The 7,177-nt window shown below is 42.3% G+C and overlaps 1 long non-coding RNA gene across 1 annotated transcript; it reads right to left on the bottom strand.

Moving 5' to 3' along the window:
- Positions 1–359: 359 nt before the first annotated feature.
- Positions 360–6,707, bottom strand: LOC308291905. Its single transcript, XR_013962366.1, has 8 exons — positions 6,634–6,707; positions 5,019–5,103; positions 4,648–4,809; positions 4,449–4,557; positions 2,928–3,006; positions 2,679–2,818; positions 1,763–1,890; positions 360–1,267 (listed from the first exon to the last, which is right to left on the bottom strand). It is a non-coding gene; the product is annotated as an uncharacterized lncRNA (long non-coding RNA).
- Between the last annotated feature and the right edge of the window lie 470 nt (positions 6,708–7,177).

Below are 7,177 nucleotides of genomic sequence, written 5' to 3'. Positions count from 1 at the left end.
AAGGTTTGAGGCTAAATTACCACTCCTGAATACAGAGCCCCTGTCATTTCTGCCTGGCTTTCAGAGCATTTTCAGCTGCAGTACCACCTTGTCCTGAGTGGGAGGACTGCGCTATTGAGCCAGTTTTGGCCCCACACTCCTCCCCACCTCCTGCTCAGCAGGCCTGCCCACCCCTCCCCAACCCTCTCCCAGCTCCTCCTGCCTCCTTCTCAGGCCTGCCCACCCCTCCCCAACCCTCTCCCAGCTCCTCCTGCCTCCTTCTCAGGCCTTGTGACATCACAAATATGACATTTCACAATCAGGACCGAGACATGCTAACATAGATCTGCCCATAAACTTAGAAAGACATAATGGTCAGAAATAGGACTTTGTGAGGATAGAAGTTGCTGGTGGGACACCAAGAAAATACATAAAAATTGGAAAAATGAAAATTCATGGTGTAGTCCCTTTAAAAGAACTATAGGCTACTGCATCAATAGTAAACAACCACACTATAAACAAGTAAGACCCCCTAATCGGGAGATAAGCGACCTTCAGGTCACAGCGTGATTTTAGGTCAAAATGTGTAGGAGCAGTGTCCAAAAATGTGTTTACACATGGCTAGGAGAGATACTTTATAAGAGGCCTCAAGTCATGATGAGACAATACATGCTGACTTATCATTGGTTAAGGGAGTACTGCATTAATACTGTATTCTGTTTGTTGGATGATACACTTCAATCCACTTGACAAAAAAATAAAAAATAACGAATATAGACCCAAACCGTGTTGTCAGAGCCAATGAACAACACTGGAGGGGGAAAAAAATCATGAGCAGCAGAGGTTTTCAGTCCACAAGTCCACAGTCTCTACTTACTTGCAAGCAAGTATTGAAGCACGCAGAAACTTGACAATGGAGGGGGGAAAAAAAGAATGAGCAGCAGAAGTTTTAAGTCCACAAGTCCACAGTCTCTACTTACTTGCAAGCAAGTATTGAAGCACGCAGAAACTTGACAGGCTTCGATTCTTCTCCGCCCATCTCATAGACTGCATTTTGTAGTAATTCCCAAACCGGAGCACACTGCTTAGGGTATTCGACACCAAAAATGTAGTAGTCCTTAAAACAGACATCGACAGTCCAAAGCAGGGTATTCTGCTCTAAAGCCTCCTCACAGAGGATGACGAAAGCCTGGGATGTGTGGCGGATGTCATTCCCCAGTGACAGGACATGGGGGTATGGCCTTGATACCCGCGCTTCCTCGAGGTACCCCACCAAGTTTGTTGCAGGCTGAGAAAGGAAAAACAAAACAAAACAAAAAAACAAGATAAATCAACCAGTAAATGATTGTCGAAAAGCAAAGAGTAAGCAAGTTACAGTGTTTACTGATAGTTACTAAATACATTTTCTGAATTATTCTATAACAGGCGGTCAAGCATGATGTTCTCATCTTAACCCATTCAGGCCGGGAACACATTTTGCTGTTTGGGAGGGGCTTACAGTACATGTACAGTATGTAGCAACATATTTGTTTTGTAGGCTAATTTCTGATTTAGCCCTATTCTATAGGTTAGGCCTGGACCTGGGTTGGATCTGCATTTGGACTACCATTTTCCATCTACACCTAATCTCTTTTCACCAAAAATAGGCGATCTACCAGCTCGACACACACATGTCACATGCAAAGCATTGTGAGCTTGTAGATCTGCCGTTTTTTGATAATACCGACCCATGAATATCATATGGATGCTGGGTTCAACTTCAAACCAATGCAGGGGGACTTACAGGCTTATGGTCGATGAAGGCCATGCTGGATTCCTCGACTGTATGGTGAACTACTTTTCGCCCAACTTTGTATACTTTTGGCGGAAGCAGCGCTGGTAGCTGACTCAGAGCCAGTTCCCCCAAACAAACTGTAGGAAGAAAATTAGGTATCAATATGTGGAATGGCATATCTGATTTGTAGACTGGCACCAGCCCAAATCAATCATAACAACGATCGCGTCTATCTCGCTATTAAAGCGGTAAATACAATTCCAGGAATAAATAAAATCTGGTTAGTAAGCCAGACACATAATACCACAGATAAGGGTTGCATGTAGGGATGGGACGATATAAAAATGTCATATCATGGTTACTGTGACAAAATAAATTGCAATTTACGATATTATCGTGATAATCAAAAAACATTATCCTGGGGTGGAACATTTGCTAAAAAATAGCAGATCTACAAGCTCACAACGTGTTGTGAGCTTGTAGATCGGCTATTTATTGGCAAAGACATTTGATAGAAAGTGAACAAAAGACTATCAAGTACTATATTATACGATACCAGATATGCAGCTCGTCAAATAAAAGGTGACTTGATCCCAGTGCATGACTGAGGACGATATCACGATAAATGAAATCTCCACAATACGATTTTCATGCGTGTTTATCACGATTAACGCTAATATTGTGTATTGGCCCCCCCTAGTTGCATTACAATCATCTGCTTTGCAACTATTGCGATTAATCAGGGGGTGAACCAATCACTGAAGACTGTCTCTTTGGCAATGCCCAATGGCTACAGTAGGAAGGGCTTTCAGATGGTAAAATGAACAGTCAGGCTATGTGATTCTGTCATTTAGTAGTAAAAAAGGGTTAGGGTTGAAACATTTACATAGTCTGATGTACAACAACAACTATAATAATGTATTACCAGGTGTTAATCCATCAACTGAAGAGGTTAACTTCCTCTCCCGTCTTGCCAGGTGTAAGATCTTATTGGTGAAGAGCGGCAGCCAGGTCTCAAAAGGTTTGGGCGCAGCCTCTCCATCCAAGACCGAGAAGTCTTGCAATCTAAAAATATGAGAAAAAAAATAATTCAATGTGGCAGCTAACATACTGATAAATAATAATCATAAACAATGCAGCCTCATATGTAAATGTATACTCCTTCACAACTTACCATGCCCGGAGTGGTAAGATGTGGGAATTCTTTCAGGATCTCTTGGATGTCCCACCTGTTCTCCCTTATACACATGGCCCTGTTTGATGAAACAAAAAGAATGGGGAATTTATATAGTGCCTTTATCCAAGGCACTTTCACATATACTGACCGATGGCAGAGGAAACCACACAAGGCACCAACATGCTCATCATAAGTGATTAGGGTTCAGTGTCTTGCTGAAGGACACTTCCACAGAAACTCTGAGGAGCCCAGGATCGAACAGGGAACCTTCTGGTGCCTCTTACCTCCTGAGCCACTGCCGCAGGTTCCGATTAATTACAGTAAGTAAAACAGTACAACTGAACAAGAATGTTAAAAGGATAAGACAAAAAATGTAAGACTGGTGTCCTTTTATGGCAGTTTTGAGGGAGGCTAACGAGTTGCACTTTATTGATGGCTGGTGATAGATGTTCCACATTTTGAGCCTTCTCACCCAAGCCAGCAGAGCGAGCAAGTACTGTGTTCGGTAGCTCCTTTCGTTCCTGTATTTACCTTTTTTATATTTTGATATTTTATATTGGTAAATACAGTTCCTTGCTTGTAGATTGGCTCCCTCTGATACGCAGCGCTACCACTGTCTGGTCTCGGACGAATACAGTGTCGCTCAGATGTTGTTGAGATTCTTTAAAGATACCCAGAACTGCACTAGGAGAGCGCGGAAACGTGTGCGAAGCGCCGAAAATCGGCGATGCCGTTAGGTATCATTAATTTATCTGTGAAAATTTAGTAGCTTTTTTCCAAACTGTATCTCGCTTCCATGTCCCGCCTCCCCGCGGTGTGGTTGGCTACGTTCCTGCCTCTGATCTATCCGAGACAGGCTGACACTACCAGCTAGCCAAAAGACGCCGTGGGGAGGCGGGACATGTGACGTAATAAGGAAGCAAGATACAGTTTGGAAAAAGCAACTAAATTTTCACAGATAAATTAATGATACCTAATGGCATCGCCGATTTGCGGCGCTTCGCACACGTTTCCGCGCTCTCCTAGTGCAGTTCTGGGTATCTTTAAAGCATCTCAACAACATCTGAACGACGCTGTATTCATCCGAGACCAGACAGTGGTAGCGCTGCGTATCAGAGAGAGCCAATCTACAAAATATAAAAAGTCAAAATATAAAAAGAGGTGATTTTGGGGTCCTGAGAGGGGCTATGTGTTCGGCTGCATATGTAGATAGTAGCTGTGAGTGTTTAAGCCTGTAACCCAATCAGGGACCAGCATTTCTGGCAATGTCATCATTAACAGACAATGAGGGACCAGCATTCCTGGTGATGTCACTGCCATCACCAGTGGTGAGCCCACCTGGGCACGCTCTGCTTGCACACAACGTGCAAGCAGAACACACGGTGAAAGTTGGCACCTGAAGTGTAGTTCTAGTTTAGATTTGAATGACTTTGTGATAAGAGTACCATGAGGCAAATACAGAGGAAAATGGCGTTGGATGAGTGCTGCAGCTAGTGTCCTCAGTGCGTTTCTACTGACCTGTACACTGCTGTGTCGAGCATGTGCTGTTCCACTTGGCTGAGGGGCTGTACATTGTTTCTCAGCCATTCTTTGAGCTGTATGGCTCTTTCGTCTGTTATCTCAGAATCTATAAATCAAATGTACACATGAGGATATTACCAATCACTAAATTATGTGGCTTTATTGCTTCAACAAATTATTCAGTTGAAACTATTACCTGGTATGAGTGTCCTTCAGGCTCCAGCTTCCTGGTTTTGTGGCTGTCTTCGTGGTGTGCCCCGTGGCCTGCTCTTGGATCTCATCTTCTTCCTGCAGTTACGAAGCCTCTCTTCCAGAAACCCTGTGGAGGGCTTGGTACTCCTTTCGTGTACCAGACTCCCTGTCAAGAAATGAAAAGACTTGAGGCAAATTTTGACAGGGTGGCCACCAGATGTGGCTTGAACAGGTTTTGTCTGTCCGTCTGTCTGACAACACCGGGGATCAAACAGCTCAGAACTCTGGTGATGGGAGAGGAGTTATATTGTGTCCACTGTTCAATAGATTATTTTAGCATCAATTCCTCTAAAATGTTAATATACCGGTACTCACAATGCCGCTACTTGAGTCGTCTCTCAAGCTAGGAAATGTCTGGATCAAAGAGATTGCCAGGGCTGTTTTGGTTTCGGAGGTAGGACTGTAAACACAGAAAAACTAAATTACCAGCAGAGTCAAAATAGATTTTAAGTACTGCTAAAACATGTGTCACACCACAGTATAAAGACTGCAACTAAAAATTGCACCTGCATGGTATCAAACACGACACACGCATGTATCTCCTTGTATTGACCATTCTGTTCTACCGTCTGTGACATCAGCTGTGTGATGTTGGCGTTTTTGTTTTGTCCAAACCCAACCTTTTCCACTGAAAGAACATTCAAACTAAAATATTCATGAAAGTAAGTAAACATTAATGTATTCACATGATGAGGCTACTGACATTTGTTTATTATTGTGATATTTGATCTGCGTATTGTAAGTCGCTTTGGATTAAAAGCGTCTGCTAAATGCCTAAACTGTAAACTGTAAACTATACTTTATATTTAGCACTCCAGCATTGTCCCCCTGCATGTAAAATTTAGGAACAGGTGGTACAAATTGGGTGCTTCTCAACTACCTCTTAGCACATGCACGGAATTTAGTGTAAAAAATAACTTAACATCTCTATGCTGGATTTTTATCAAACTAAAACACTTTGCAGATACAAAGGGGATAATTCAAGCCTTCCATGTAGCAGCAATGATGGTGAGTTTAATGACGTTTAATACAATCAGATAGCACTTTTCTGTTTTGACGTATGGGCTACCAATGGTTCTTGCAAAAAAGGTTGCGGCTGCATCTACACCACAGACCACACATGAGAAAACACAGCATCAACCAATAGGCTATTGTATAAACATCTGCATTTTTTTTATCAAATGTAAAACGAGACATCAGCCATACATTGTTATGTTGTTGTTTCGGTTAACAAGCTACAACGGCTAACACAGTTTCCCAAGCTGTGGGTCAGGAGTCAGGACCCATTTGTGGGTCGTGACACATTTCTAATAGGTCCCTTACATGTGTTTCCTGCATTGTGTTTAATTGCTATGTCTACCAAGTAGTACATAATGTTATGAATAAATGAAGACATTCCATGAAACAGAAAACAAAATGTTTAAGGAGTAGTGAAAATAGCCGATCTACAAGCTCTCAACTCTGCACAAAGCGACGCGTTGTGAGCTTGTAGATCTGTTGTTTTCACTAGTTTGGGTCCCAGTCAATTCACGACGCGGTTGTGAGCTTGTAGATCTATTGTTTTCGCTCGTTTGGGTCCCAGTCAATTCTAATCTCTTTGGGTCTTGAGCTAAAGTTTGGTAGCCACTGGGCTAACAGGCTTCTCTGTATCATACTCAACAAAATGAACTGAGCGGCGAAAATGCTGCTATAAGGACATTTTACTGCATAAACATGCCGAACAGACTGCAGTCGAATCATGTTTAGCCAACATATTTAACGTTGGATTACTACTGCCCGTGGTAACGTTAGCTCTGGTCCACGCTAGCAACACAGCATGTTACACACAGAACAACAACAACAAACAAGCCTCGATAAAATAACGTGGAAATAGACTTCCTGATCACAGACAATATGACGTCGCTATGAAGGTATAAAAGTGTGCACAAACCTTTTAATTTAATGTGCCTCGGCGACGATAAGTTTTCTCTTCTCCTCTGGATGTTGTTGTTGTGGACAGTTACTCGCAGGCTTTGAAATTCAGTGACGCAAGCACGTCAGTATACGCAGTGACGTCATTCCTTCAAAAGCAGGGTTCACGGAACCACCCCCAACCCAACCATAGAGTTATAATCATGGTTAATAAGAAGAACCCAACAGAGGAATTATTTGTACTATAAATCAGGGGTCTTCAACAGGGGGTCCGCGGAGGTACTGCAGGGGGTCCACGAAATTATTGGTAAAAAAAATAATAATAATAATAATAAGATTTCAAAAAATGTTGTTTTTCACATTTATGTTAAAAAATAAATCATGATTCTATCTATTTTGAATAGCTTGAACACATGATTACCATTGACAGATTGTTGATATTATTGACATTGGTTCTCAGTTAATAAGTATGTTTAGAAATGGTAGTGGTACGGCCCACCCTGCTCGCTGTAACTTGTACATGTTTAAAATAAAAAATATGTCGTAGCCCCGACACCCCCCCC

The sequence above is a fragment of the Nannobrachium achirus genome (assembly GCF_963921795.1).
Source record: "Nannobrachium achirus genome assembly, chromosome: 9".
NCBI classification, from domain to species: domain Eukaryota; kingdom Metazoa; phylum Chordata; class Actinopteri; order Myctophiformes; family Myctophidae; genus Nannobrachium; species Nannobrachium achirus.
This window is presented reverse-complemented; position numbering and strand designations above follow the sequence as displayed.